The 15,285-nt window shown below is 35.8% G+C and overlaps 1 protein-coding gene across 1 annotated transcript in view; it reads left to right on the top strand.

The window, feature by feature from the left end:
- Positions 1-15,285, top strand: part of LOC143733302 (receptor-type tyrosine-protein phosphatase mu-like) — a 325,940-nt gene that overhangs the window by 836 nt on the left and 309,819 nt on the right. The gene's annotated exons all lie outside the window — the stretch shown is intronic.

Raw genomic sequence — 15,285 nt, 5'->3', positions numbered from 1 at the left:
CTAATGCGTTACTCTTTATGGATTTCTGTCTAATGAAACACATTAGTTCATTCGATTGATTTATTAATGGCTGTAAGGTGGCTCTCTGGAACTGAACAAAGGCATTGCTGTGCTTCACTGATTATCCTGTTTATTCAAAGTTTTTACACGCTTTTATGAGGCGTTTAGTCTGAGATGTGACCTGTCAATCAAAACTTAATCATCATGTTGCATATCATGATATGCATACAGTGTGATATGTGTGAAGTAAAACGCGTGTGTATTGCGTTTGCTTTTTCGTGTGTTCTCGTGAAACGGAGCTCTTATTGTGTTCGGTTTCGATGTTTGCAAATGGACTGTTTTAAGATTCAGACTCATTTTTGGATGCATTTGTTCGACTGTAACTCAGATTTGACTCTCTTGGACCCCGAGGGGACTGTAACAGGGCTTTATCTGTCTGAACAATAGATTTCCCCGTGTAATAGGGCCCATTAGTGACGTTTAAATCGATATGTGAGTGAATGCATAGATAATGTTGTGTCAGTTTGAGTAGGTTTGTATTTTCCCGTTAGTTTATATGGAATAATGACTAGTTGCTCTTTATATTGAAATCGCATCACTTTTGCATGAGATTGGCGTTTTCCCCTCACAGATCCAGTGAACTTGATCAGTGTGTTTGACATTAAAGCCCCATTTGAATCCCAAAACACGTCAGTTAGTGATTGCATACATGCAAAAATGTTTCAAGTTTTTATCCACTGTGTTTTTGACTGTATACTGTATATGTGGAGGTTTTGCAGTTCGTCTGTTGGCCTGTAGGAGGCAGCATGGCTCACTCATAGCGACTGTACATATGCATATACTGTATGTACATCAATTCACATCACAGCTGTGCTGCACTTCATCTGATCCTCAGCCTGAAACACACACTTCGACTGTGGTAAAACGTACATCCCTGAGCAGCGTATGCTTTATAAAAACATAAATAGCCCCTTTATATTCATTAATATGCTGTTTTCTGACCCACTCCGTAAGCTGGACCTGATTTTGGTAGCAGCAGTGTTGATATCAGATGATTATATCATGGTACTTTGGTATATTAATTAATGTACATTTCGCAAAACTGATGATTCATATGCCATATTACTAACTCAACAAACAGGGATGTTCTCTCGATGTTTTGAACAAGTAATGTTAATACAACGCTCGTTCAAAGTTACCTAGTTTTTAATAATGTTCTCAAAACGTTTGCACTAATTAGACATGAAACGTTTTATTTGGGCGTTCGTTTAATGTTTTTTAAATGTTACTGTTTGTACATTCAGAAGTAACATTCCTATAAATTTTTGCAAAATTGAATGTTCCCCCAATGTTTGTATAACCAAGTAAAACATTTCATTAACCGCACATTTTGAACTCTCAGAGAACATTCAGAAAAAACATAATTTTATCTGTTAAAACTCATCTTTTATCACCAAAATTACATATTTAAAAATTTTTTCCTTGCAGAAAATGTCTTCATGTCTTAAAATATCTTGAATGTAACTCGACACCCTTACCTATTTTAGTATGCGCGGTTCTATGAATATGCAAATGAGCCCCGCCTCCACTCACTCACTCAGCTCAGAGATCCACTCGTTGACGATCACACGTTGATCTGATTGGTTACAAGGTAGTTTGTGACGTCAGAAACACCAGCGATTTCAAAGCGTGTTTTTGAGACTGTCTTTGGTTCACTGCAGTTTTAAAAAACAAATGTTTTATTAGTGGTTTGACTCAGGCTGTGTGTGTGTGTGTATTGGAGTCAGAGAGTCGAGCTCTTTAGCATCCGTGTGATTTATAACCATCTCTCGTTTCCACACACACACACACACACACACACACACACACACACACACACACACACACACACACATACACACACACAGCTCCAGCTTTCATCGATTAGCACTGGGTAATCCGTATAAATTTAACACGCGTTCAGGTCTCCAATAGTGGGATGATTGATGGCGTTGTGCCGCAGGAGTCCGTCTGACTGACACCGACTGGTGCTTTAATTCACCAGAAGACTCGCTCGTAAGTTTGAGGCGTCACTCAAAGTCTGATTACTGCCGCCCGACTCGACGGCCAACACATCAAACGTGCTTGAGGAGAAGAAAAGCTTCAAACTGCACGTCAGAAGTTCTGCTTAAAAGCCTCAAGTACCCCATGTCTTATGTTTCTTTCAATGTTAAAGTTTCACACGCAGAGACATTTTAGGTGAGTCATGTGACATCTGCATATGAATGCCTTCATGCACAAACTTTCTACTAAAATCGATTCCAATTTTCTTTTAAAAAAAATCACGGTGGTCATAAAGTTTTGATGAGACGGAAGTGTGTATTGTGACACATCTGAGTGTAACGTCTTCAGAAAAGAAAAGCGTTGGGCGGGGACTTGTTTGTATGTGCTGGTCGCTGATTGGATATTTAGATGTGGGCGTGGCTCTTATGCATGTATGCAGATGAGCGTCAGCTTGAAGGGGCGGAGTACGTTTATCATTAATCACCAGTATGTAAAGCAGCATAAATAATTGTTTAAAGATTGTAATCTCAATGCAAACACACACGCGGTCTTATTCATAAATGATAACAATTCGTTATAACAATATTCGATAATATTACAATATTCACTATTGTAGTTATATACATATACTGAATAATATACAATATTACAATAACAATATTCGATAACAATATTGATAAAATCACACATCTGTGTTCTAATCCTGAGAGAGCAGTTGAAATGTATAGATATGAAACAGCTTCACAAACTAAAATATTTTTTTTCTTACAATAATTCATATCATAACAGAAGAACTGAAATAAAAGTTTATAGTTCGGATATAAACAGCGATCGAAATCGAGTAAATCACCTTTTCAAAGTAACTTTCTGCTTCTAATAAAGATTGTATCGATTACGTCGTTACACCAGTAGGTGGCGACAAGTGACTATTAAAAATAAATCATTGAATCATTCATTCAACCCGATTTAAAATAATTAATTCAGATTAATTAACATGTTAAATAGACTGCAGTAATTAACATTTTGTCAGAACCTCTAGATTAAAGCAATAAACTGTTCAGTGTGTGTGTGTGTGAATGACACTGTGCAGCTTCTATATATTAGTATTAACTTTCTTGTGGAGAATTGCTTGCGATGAGCTTTGATTCGTCATGTGACTCTCATCTCCACTGTGATTGGTGGTTATCAGTGTATTCAATTTGTACAAAAGAGAACATTAGTTCTTCAATAGGTCGGTAAATTAAAATTATCAGATAATGAAATACGTTTTTTTACTGTAAATTTAAGTTAAGTCTGTAAAACCTAAAATGTTGCCGCCGTACGGTAAATTTCTGTTTTTGTTTTTACCGTAATTTTTTTTTTACTACATTTGTTCTTTTTGGATAATCCTGAATCATTCTGAATGCTGCATTTTTTCAGTGTGTTCATCGAGCGTTTGTGTATATTGTATGTTTCTGGTTTGACGTACGGCCAAGTGACCTACACTGTAAAAAAATTATTGTTGGTTTAACTTAAAAAAGTAGGTTACCTGGGGTTGCCTTAAAATTTTGAGTTCATTGAAATAAAAATTTTTGTTAATACAATGAAAGATATTGGTTTAATAAATAAAAACTCAAATTATTATGTTACCACATTAATTATCTACGTTGATTTGACAAAAGATAAAATGTTGTGATGACAAGTTATGAATATAATTTTTTTACAGTGTACAGGTGGAGTGTGTTTGAGAGAACAGAACGTGTCTCTGATGACTGTGTCACGTCTGACTTTTATCCTGACAAAAACAACAGCAGGTCTTACTCATGGCTAAACAACACGTGTGTGTGTGTGTGTGTGTGTTTCGAACATCATACGGCGACGCTTCAGGAACAAATGCTGCGGACGAGCTCATGTTTGTGTGGTTATTTGTTAAAATGAGATGAATGATCGTTCTGTCATCATTTATTCACCCTCATGTTGTTCAAACCTGCATGACTTTCTTATATGTTTCACACAATGGAAGTCCATGATAACCAAAGCTATTTGGTTCCCAACATTCTTCAAAATATCTTCTTTTGTGTTCCAGATCAAGGGTTTAAATGACGAGTAAAAGCGAGTAAAAGATGACAGACAGAGCATTTTTGTCTCTTTAACTCCTGTAGTGAACAAACAACCAAAGTAAAACTTCATCCTGGAAAGTCTTCATAAATATCAGAGAAATGACAGAAAATGTCCTTCAGCATTTACATCTGCTTTATACCGTCGTAATCATTTTCTCTGTAATTCAGGATGAAGAAAGCGATGTATTTTACAATAGTCTGAGTGATAAACATTCATATCTCACGGTATCAAGCTTTTATCACAGAAATGCCTTTACTGTCCTCTTAACAGGTTTAATAACTTTATTTCATAATGGAACAAAATGTGTAAATTAAACAAATGTTTCAAACTGATTAAAGTGTAAAAGAAATATATAGAATCAGAAAATTTGTAGTCAGTATCTAGAGCATGATTTAGTCCAGATTAAAATGAAAATAAATAGTTTAAGTATTTAAGTATTGTAAGATCTGAATGATACATTTAAATACTGATCAGAAACAAAGTAGCACAGCTGGTTTGTTTGCGTTGGTTACCGGGGCAACGGCTGCATTCTGTGTTCTAAATTGTAACCAGTGAATGGAAAAGTATTAAAAAAATTGCAAGGAATTATTTGTGGTATTTTGCAGTAAGTGCCCATGATAACAATTTCACACACACAGTGTGTGAGTGAGTGTGTGTGTGTGTGTCTGAGTGTTAATGTGTGTGCCCCATGTAAATAGTGAGTGTGTTTGGGTGTGTGTGTGAGTGAGTGAGTGAGGGAGTGAGTGAGGGATGGTGTGTGTGTGTGTGTGTGTGTGTGTATGAATAAGTGTGAATGAGTGAATGAGTGTTTGTGTGTGTGTGTGTGTATGTGTGTGAGTGAATGTATGTGTGTGAGTGAATAAGTGTCTGTATGTGTGTGAGTGAATAAGTGTGTGTGTGTGTGTGAGTGAGACTGAAAGTGGAGAAGCTGATATTAAACATCTGAAAAAAACAGATGACATTGAATTGGAATCTGAACTTTAATGACAGGAAAAGGAATTTGAATTTGTAATTTTGCTTCCGGTTTGTTACAATTCAAATTCAAGAATGTAAAAGGGATTTTCGTTTGAGTTCTGGATCAAAACTCAACTCAAGGCGACATTAAATGCTGAATGAAATCAACACAGGTGACGTTACTGGAGTCTCTTAATAAGCAAGTGCGTAAAAGTGAAACTGTTGACATTGTTTATAGCAGAAAACATCACATCTGGTGTAACGACAGATAGAGTTACACCAGAATACACTCTGTAAAGGACTAATGCTGTTTGGTTAGATGAATATATAAGGCCGCATGTTTCCGCACAGATCTTTCTGCCTCCAAAATAATAAAATGGCGCAACATGAGAGAGGTTTCCATATGAAGCGCTTCTGGCCGTCATAAATCACTGACGCATGTATTCTATTAGTATTTCACTGCAGGTTCTGTGTATCAGTGCTCACAGATATTTAATTTCATTCTCCTGCGGTGCAGAGAAAGATTCTGCTCTTCATCAGCTCTTAACTCTATACTCTATACTCTCTATAACTCTATAACTATATACTCTATACCTCTATACTCTCTATAACTCTATACTCTATACTCTATAACTCTATACTCTATAACTCTATACTCTATACTCTCTATAACTCTATACTCTATAACTCTATACTCTATAACTCTATACTCTATACTCTATAACTCTATACTTTCTATAACTCTATACTCTATATTTCTATACTCTATAACTCTATACTCTATAACTCTATACTCTATAACTCCATACTCTATAACTCCATACTCTACAACTCTATACTCTCTATAACTCTATACTCTCTATAACTCTATACTCTATAACTCTATACTCTATAACTCTATAACTCTATACTCTATACTCTATAACTCTATACTCTCTATAACTCTATACTCTCTATAACTCTATACTCTATAACTCCATACTCTACAACTCTATACTCTCTATAACTCTATACTCCATACTCTCTATAACTCTATAACTCTATACTCTATAACTCCATACTCTACAACTCTATACTCTCTATTACTATAACTCTATACTCTCTATAACTCAATACTCTATAACTCTATAACTCTATACTCTATAACTCCATACTCTATAACTCTATACTCTATACTCTCTATAACTCTATACTCTCTATAACTCTATACTCCCTATAACTCTATACTCTCTATAACTCTATACTCTATAACTCTATACTCTACTCTATAACTCTATATTCTACACTCTATAAGTCTATAACCCTCTATAACTCTATACTCTATAACTCTATACTCTATAACTCTATACTCTATACTCTACACTCTATAAGTCTATAACCCTCTATAACTCTATACTCTATAACTCTATACTCTATACTCTATACTCTACACTCTATAACTCTATACCAGGGATCTCCAACTCTGCTCCTGGAGAGCTACTGTCTTGCAGACTTCAGTTCCAACCCTGTTCCAACACACATGCCTGTAATTATCAAGTAACCCTGAACAGCTTGATTAGCTGGTCCAGGTGTGTTTGATTGGGGTTGAGTTAAAGGCAGCAGGACAGTAGCTCTCCAGGAGCAGGGTTGGAGACCCCTGCTCTATACTCTATAACTCTATAGTCTCTATAACTCTATTCTCTCTATAACTCTATACTCTATAACTCCATAGTCTATAACTCTATACTCTATAACTCCACACTCTATAACTCTATAGTCTATAACTCTATACTCTATACTCTATACTCTATAACTCTATAGTCTATAACTCTATACTCTATACTCTATAACTCTATACTCTATAACTCCACACTCTATAACTCTATAGTCTCTATACTCTATAACTCTATAGTCTATAAGTCTATACTCTATAACTCTATACTCTACACTCTATAACTCTATACCAGGGATCTCCAACTCTGCTCCTGGAGAGCTACTGTCCTGCAGACTTCAGTTCCAACCCTGTTCCAACACACATGCCTGTAATTATCAAGTAACCCTGAACAGCTTGATTAGCTGGTCCAGGTGTGTTTGATTGGGGTTGAGCTAAAGTCAGCAGGACAGTAGCTCTCCAGGAGCAGGGTTGGAGACCCCTGCTCTATACTCTATAACTCTATAGTCTCTATAACTCTATTCTCTCTGTAACTCTATACTCTATAACTCTATACTCTATAACTCCATAGTCTATAACTCTATACTCTATACTCTATAACTCTATACTCTATAACTCTATAACTCCACACTCTATAACTCTATAGTCTATTACTCTATTCTCTATAACTCTATAGTCTATAATTCTATACTCTATAACTCTATACTCTATAACTCTATACTCTATAACTCCACACTCTATAACTCTATAGTCTATAACTCTATACTCTATAACTCCACACTCTATAACTCTATAGTCTATAACTCTATACTCTATACTCTATAATTCTATAGTCTATAACTCTATACTCTATACTCTATAACTCTATACTCTATAACTCTATACTCTATAACTCCACACTCTATAACTCTATAGTCTATAACTCTATACTCTATAGTCTATAACTCTATACTCTATACTCTATAACTCTATAGTCTATAACTCTATACTCTATAACTCTATACTCTATAACTCTATAACTCTCTATAACTCTATACTCTATAACTCTATAACTCTATAACTCTATACTCTATAACTCTATACTCTACACTCTATAACTCTATGCCAGGGATCTCCAACTCTGCTCCTGGAGAGCTACTGTCCTGCAGACTTCAGTTCCAACCCTGTTCCAACAAACATGCCTGTAATTATCAAGTAACCCTGAACAGCTTGATTAGCTGGTCCAGGTGTGTTTGATTGGGGTTGAGCTAAAGTCAGCAGGACAGTAGCTCTCCAGGAGCAGGGTTGGAGACCCCTGCTCTATACTCTATAACTCTATAGTCTCTATAACTCTATTCTCTCTATAACTCTATACTCTATAACTCTATAGTCTCTATAACTCTATTCTCTCTATAACTCTATACTCTATAACTATATACTCTATAACTCTATAGTCTCTATAACTCTATTCTCTCTATAACTCTATACTCTATACTTCTATAGTCTATACTCCATAACTCTATACTCTATACTCTATAACTCTATACTCTATAACTCTACACTCTATAACTCCACACTCTATAACTCCACACTCTATAACTCTATAGTTTATAACTCTATAACTCTATAACTCTATAGTCTATAACTCTATACTCTATACTCTATAACTCTATACTCTATAACTCTATAACTCTATACTCTACACTCTATAACTCTATACCAGGGATCTCCAACTCTGCTCCTGGAGAGCTACTGTCCTGCAGACTTCAGTTCCAACCCTGTTCCAACACACATGCCTGTAATTATCAAGTAAGCCTGAACAGCTTGATTAGCTGGTCCAGGTGTGTTTGATTGGGGTTGAGCTAAAGTCAGCAGGACAGTAGCTCTCCAGGAGCAGGGTTGGAGACCCCTGATCTATACTCTATAACTCTATAGTCTCTATAACTCTATTCTCTCTATAACTCTATACTCTATAACTCTATAGTCTATACTCCATAACTCTATACTCTGTACTCTATACTCTATACTCTATAACTCTATAACTCCACACTCTATAACTCTATAGTCTATAACTCTATACTCTATAACTCTATAGTATATAACTCTATACTCTATACTCTATACTCTATAACTCTATAATCTATAACTCTATAACTCTACAACTCTCTATAACTCTATAACTCTATACTCTACACTCTATAACTCTATACCAGGGATCTCCAACTCTGCTCCTGGAGAGCTACTGTCCTGCAGACTTCAGTTCCAACCCTGTTCCAACACACATGCCTGTAATTATCAAGTAACCCTGAACAGCTTGATTAGCTGGTCCAGGTGTGTTTGATTGGGGTTGAGCTAAAGTCAGCAGGACAGTAGCTCTCCAGGAGCAGGGTTGGAGACCCCTGATCTATACTCTATAACTCTATAGTCTCTATAACTCTATTCTCTCTATAACTCTATACTCTATAACTCTATAGTCTATACTCCATAACTCTATACTCTGTACTCTATACTCTATACTCTATACTCTATACTCTATAACTCTATAACTCCACACTCTATAACTCTATAGTCTATAACTCTATACTCAATACTCTATAACTCTATAGTATATAACTCTATACTCTATACTCTATAACTCTATAATCTATAACTCTATAACTCTACAACTCTCTATAACTCTATAACTCTATACTCTACACTCTATAACTCTATACCAGGGATCTCCAACTCTGCTCCTGGAGAGCTACTGTCCTGCAGACTTCAGTTCCAACCCTGTTCCAACACACATGCCTGTAATTATCAAGTAACCCTGAACAGCTTGATTAGCTGGTCCAGGTGTGTTTGATTGGGGTTGAGCTAAAGTCAGCAGGACAGTAGCTCTCCAGGAGCAGGGTTGGAGACCCCTGGTCTATACTCTATAACTCTATAGTCTCTATTCTCTCTATAACTCTATACTCTATAACTCTATACTCTATAACTATATACTCTATAACTCCACACTCTATAATCTATACTCTATAACTCTATACTCTCTATAACTCTATACTCTATAACTCTATAGTCTATAACTCTATACTCTATAACTCTATATCTATAACTCTATACTCTATAACTCCACATTCTATAGTCTATACTCTATAACTCTATACTCTCTATAACTCTATAACTCTATAACTCTATACTCTATACTCTATACTCTATAACTATATACTCTATAACTCCACACTCTATAATCTATACTCTATAACTCTATACTCTCTATAACTCTATACTCTATAACTCTATAGTCTATAACTCTATACTCTATAACTCTATATCTATAACTCTATACTCTATAACTCCACATTCTATAGTCTATACTCTATAACTCTATACTCTCTATAACTCTATAACTCTATAACTCTATACTCTATAACTCTATACTCTCTATAACTCTATACTCTAGTCTATTACTCTATACTCTCTATAACCATATACTCTATAACTCTATTACTCTATACTCTCTATAACTCTATACTCTATAACTCTATAACCACTGAAACTGCAGCCCAGCCCAGAGGAACTTAAACTCACGAAAACCTGTTTATCTCATGCAGGCATGAGGAGTTCTTCAGTTCAGATAAGAGCTGAGCGCACACACACACACACACACACACACACACACACACACACACACACACACACACACACACACACACACACACACACACACACACACACACACACACACACACACACATCTGTGTGTGTGTGTCTGTTTGCTGTGATATGATGTGATGTGATGTACACACTAATTGGCCTTGAGATGTGACCGTGTGTGACATCGCTGGACAAACAGACACACTAATTACATACAGACTCGTTTAAATGAGGAGGATAAAAGCTAATGAATCACACAGACAGAGAGATTGACTAATTGGTGTGTGTGTGTGTGTTAGAGAGAGAGAGAGAGAGAGAGAGAGAGAGAGAGAGAGAGAGAGAGAGAGAGAGAGACATTGGCTCTATTCCAAACCCTGTCTTGCTGTTTCTCTCTCTCTCTCTCTCTACATAGACAGCATCCTAATTCCTAACTGATACGGAATGAGTGATTTGCAACTCTCTACACACACACTCTCTCGCACAGACACACACACACACACACACACACACACACACACACACACACACACACACACACACACACACACACACACACACACACACACACACACACACACACACACACACACACACACACACACAAACACACACACACACCCATCACCCTCTGATTCACACACATGATGTTTAATGACTCTAAGGAAAAAGTAGATATTTTAATGCGTCATCTACCATCTTTAGTTAATGGATTGATATTTTTTGTCTTTTTTTATCCAAAAGAATCATCCAAACATCCTTAAAACACAATAAATCGAGAAGCAACTGTGAGATAAGGCTTGTTTTCAGAGAATATAACCTATTGTGACGTCGTCTCGCCTGATTGGCAGATTTCTTTTGTCTTGTTTAAACCATTATGTTTATGCGCGAGTGCAATTGACATGAAATTCTTAACTGAACTAAAGTTAATCTAAAACACAATTAGAGGTCGACCGATACTGGATTATACCGATACCGATAACTAGGTTTGACAGTACTTGCCGATAACCGATTAATCAACCGATATTTTTTTTAAATGGATACTGGATAAAAAACAAACATAACACTCCAAGTAAAACAGTGTTGAACTGAAATGTGCTAAATGCAATAAATATATAAATATGAATATATTAAAATGAGAAGTTCTTCAAAAATTAAAAGAATTTAAAATTAAGAAAATGATTTAAACATTAAAATATTACAGGTCAAATGTGTGTTTCTTTAGCTATTATTAAACATAGCTAAATTTCATAGGTAGGACTTTGCAAGTCCCATTTGTTAACAAAAATGTATTTACTGGCTTTCATGAAAACTATATGCATTATGCAATATACATTATTATTATGCATGCAGATCATATTTTCAGCTTTTTTTACTGGAAAACAAGAAACGTGTTTTTCTCAGTGCATTGTGGGATTGGATGCTGGTCCAGAAGGCCTGCACTCACTGTGTTTGGAGCAGATCCATATGTGTGTGTGTGTGTGTGTGTGTGTGTGTGTGTGTGTGTGTGTGTGTGTGTGTGTGTGTGTGTGTGCAAAGACAAACGATACAGCAGAGGCGTATTTTAGGGAGACAAACTGAGAGAGTGAAACAGATGTAAGTACAAGCGCGAGGGATTTCTATATCGATGACGGCGAGAGATTAAGCCGCGCTTGAGTAATTTCCCATCACCATATTAAAAGCTGAGAAAAACAACAACTTGTTATTCAGCGGATTGTGTTTACACGAGTTAACATTCAGAGGAGCAAGAAGGTCCAGACACTCCAGAAAATCCTGCTAATTAATGCTCCGAGGGTCTGCGTTCCCTCTAATGATGAGCGCGAGGTGTTGGATGGATGGATGGATAGATCTGGGAAAACTCAGTCTGTTATTTACCGTCTCTGTGACCCGAAGAAGTGACACGATTTTAAAGGAAAGTGCGAAAGTCTCCGTGTTTATTTCTGCTCGCCAGTTTTCAGTGCCAGCGTGTTAATGAGCGAAGGTTGCCAGATAACTGAAATAATGGACGTTTTACAGTTTTTTTTTAAACTGCTTACCAAAGTTCTCTCTCGTGAATCAACACTGAAGTGAGTTAAACTGCAGTTCATCGACTGGCCACTAGAGACAGGCTCTAAAAGAGAGTCAATCCCATAGACATCCATGTTAAAATGCACAACTTTACAGCAGAAAAAAATTTGTTTACAGTCTGGTGCAAAAAGTGGTTTTGGTCTATATATCTAATTTTGTCCTTCATGACGACTGTGAGGGGGGTGAATTTTTTTTATAAATCATCTTTTTAAATTATATTAAGCCTTAAAGTTCTGCATAATTAGGGGCGTGGCCACTTGAGTGACAGGTGGATTGCCGCTGATGTCACTGCTAGCCGTTTGTCTGCTAGCGTTAGCGTCACGTCACCTCAGCTAATCCGCCTCGATGCACATTTTCATTTATCCGCGAGTAACGCGCGGCCAAGATGGCGACGGCCGGCTCCGCCCACTTTGGGCTTCAAAAATGCTCTACGACGTCACACACACTACGCACATATTTTTTTAGTCTATGGTGCTTACACACAAAAACCTTACTTGTCTCACAATTTCTGAAACCTGACACTCAAGCATCAGAAACACACACCAAATCTGCAAAACCATAAACTAAATTTTGGCTTTCGACTAAGTTTTGCAAGCCACAACACACAGTTCTCTGTGACACACAAATATCTAACAGGATTTTTCATCTCTATTCTATTCAAAGAATCACGTACGGATGCTGAAAATTCCACTTTAATCATAGAAATAAATTACATTTTACAATATATTCAAATAGAAAACAACTGTTGTACATTGTAATAATATTTTAAAAAAATTATCAAATAAATGCAGCCTTGGTGAGCATTCATTTATATTTATTTGTCTATTTATTTTAATTTATTTGTTTTTCCTGTGCTGATATTTTATATATATATTAATTACAATTCAGTCAAATTAATTCTTGATTTCCTTTTTCAAACACGACCTATCAAAATGCCACAGTAATTCATCAGAGCCTCTTCACACACACACTCCTCACACACACACACTCATCGCTTTACTGAACAACAACCAATCATGGCTTTAGAATTGGACTATAAAAGACCAAAGGTCGAGTTATACGTTTTCCGGACTGTGTAATACTGTATTCACGACCACAAACACTTACAGAAAAAAGATTAATAGTTTGGTTTCAATCTTGCTTTTGTGTTTACCATGAATTTTTCAACATCTCTCATCTAATTACTTTCAATCTTGTACATAAATGTACGTGAAAGAAGAGCTTGATGTTTTGAATAACTGTGTGTATATGTTATATCCAAAAATATAATATTATGGCAAAGGTGTTTACAACGTAACACAAACGTTTGCTTTTGAGATGTTTGTGATATTTTGAATGCAGTGCTTCACTTTACAAGAGATGTGAGGCATTTTGAGTTTTTGTGTGCAATTGTTAGATTTGTGTGTAAAGTTTTGAAAATGTGTGCAAGCAGTTAAAAAAAACCTGTAATAAATATTTTTTTGCACTAGTAACACAAAAGTTCCTCTCAAAAGTTCATTTTCAGGACAAAAATGTCCCCATTGAAACCCATCAAAACTACAATTAAAAGTTTTGAAAATGCAGTGCTTCATTTTACAAGAGATGTGAGGCATTTTGCATTTTGTTTGTTCAATTCTTAGATTTGTGTGTAAAGTTTTGAAAAATAAAGAGGCAAAGTTTTGAAAATGTGTGTAAGTAGTTAATAATAAATAAATTTTGCACTAGTAACACAAAAGTTCCTCTCAGCACCTTCAAGGCAAAAATGTCCCCATTGAAACCCATCAAATTAAAAGTTAAAAGTTTTGAAAATGTTGAAATAAATTGTAAGAGAAATGAGAACCGAGGCTTGCTGAAGTGCTGTAAATAACAGCGAGAGCGCAGGAGTGGTGGGAAGCAGCTCGACCTCCGGTGGGCGAACGAGTGATGATCTCGCCAGCGTCGCGTTCCTTCGTTCGTCTAATCGCTCATCGCTGATCCACTGAGATGATCCTGAACCAGCGACTGCAGAACCTGCCAACACTCATGACACATCACGATCTGTTGGAGGGAATGACACAAGCTTTTATTATGATATTTTCATTTTTTGACAATGAACAAGCCAAAATGAGAACATGAAAACACAAATCTCTCCCAAAGGCTTAACCCCGCGGCCTCTTTACAATGGGGTTCATTAATGGATAGATAAGTTGACAGAAAAACAAAGCCACTGATAAAACATGATTAAAAAAATTATAATAATTAAAAATAAGGAGAGATAAAGTGTTAAGGTGTTCAATCTGAGTCCTGGTCATTGTTTTGCACAATATAGTTATAGCTATAGTCCAGATTTGTAATGTTGAGATTTTTGCCGAGTTTACCCGAGCCGTAGATATTGCGAAATCTCCTGAAGTTGAATTAACCACTTGAGATATATATATATATATCCAGGGTATGTGGTGGTGTAAGCTTTGATGTATTACAAAAAAATTTATTAGCAATACATACAAACTCAATTAATTTTATTTGTCAATTGAAGTATGAAATATATGGAGAAAGTGGAAGAAGTTGCTTTGCAGCTTGACATAAATTTGGTCCTTTTAAAAAATATATATTTATGGACATATTTTGAAAAGACTTTCCGGTAAAATGTTTTAAAAAAAATTGTCAAATATTCAAGGGAACCTATTATGACCCTTTTTAAAAGATGTAATTTAAATCTTGAAGTAGATGTTGAAATATATGGAGAAAGTGGAAGAAGTTGCTGTGCAGCTTGACATATAACTTGTTCCTTTTTTTTTTTTTAATTGTTAATGGTCATTATTTGAAAAGACTTTCCTGGTAAAATGTTAGATTTTTTGTTTTTCAAATATTAAAGGGAACCTATTATGTCCCTTTTT

This window comes from Siphateles boraxobius, unplaced genomic scaffold (genome assembly GCF_051911475.1).
Source record: "Siphateles boraxobius isolate OS27281-9 unplaced genomic scaffold, OSU_SipBor_1 96, whole genome shotgun sequence".
Classification (NCBI taxonomy): domain Eukaryota; kingdom Metazoa; phylum Chordata; class Actinopteri; order Cypriniformes; family Leuciscidae; genus Siphateles; species Siphateles boraxobius.
This window is presented reverse-complemented; position numbering and strand designations above follow the sequence as displayed.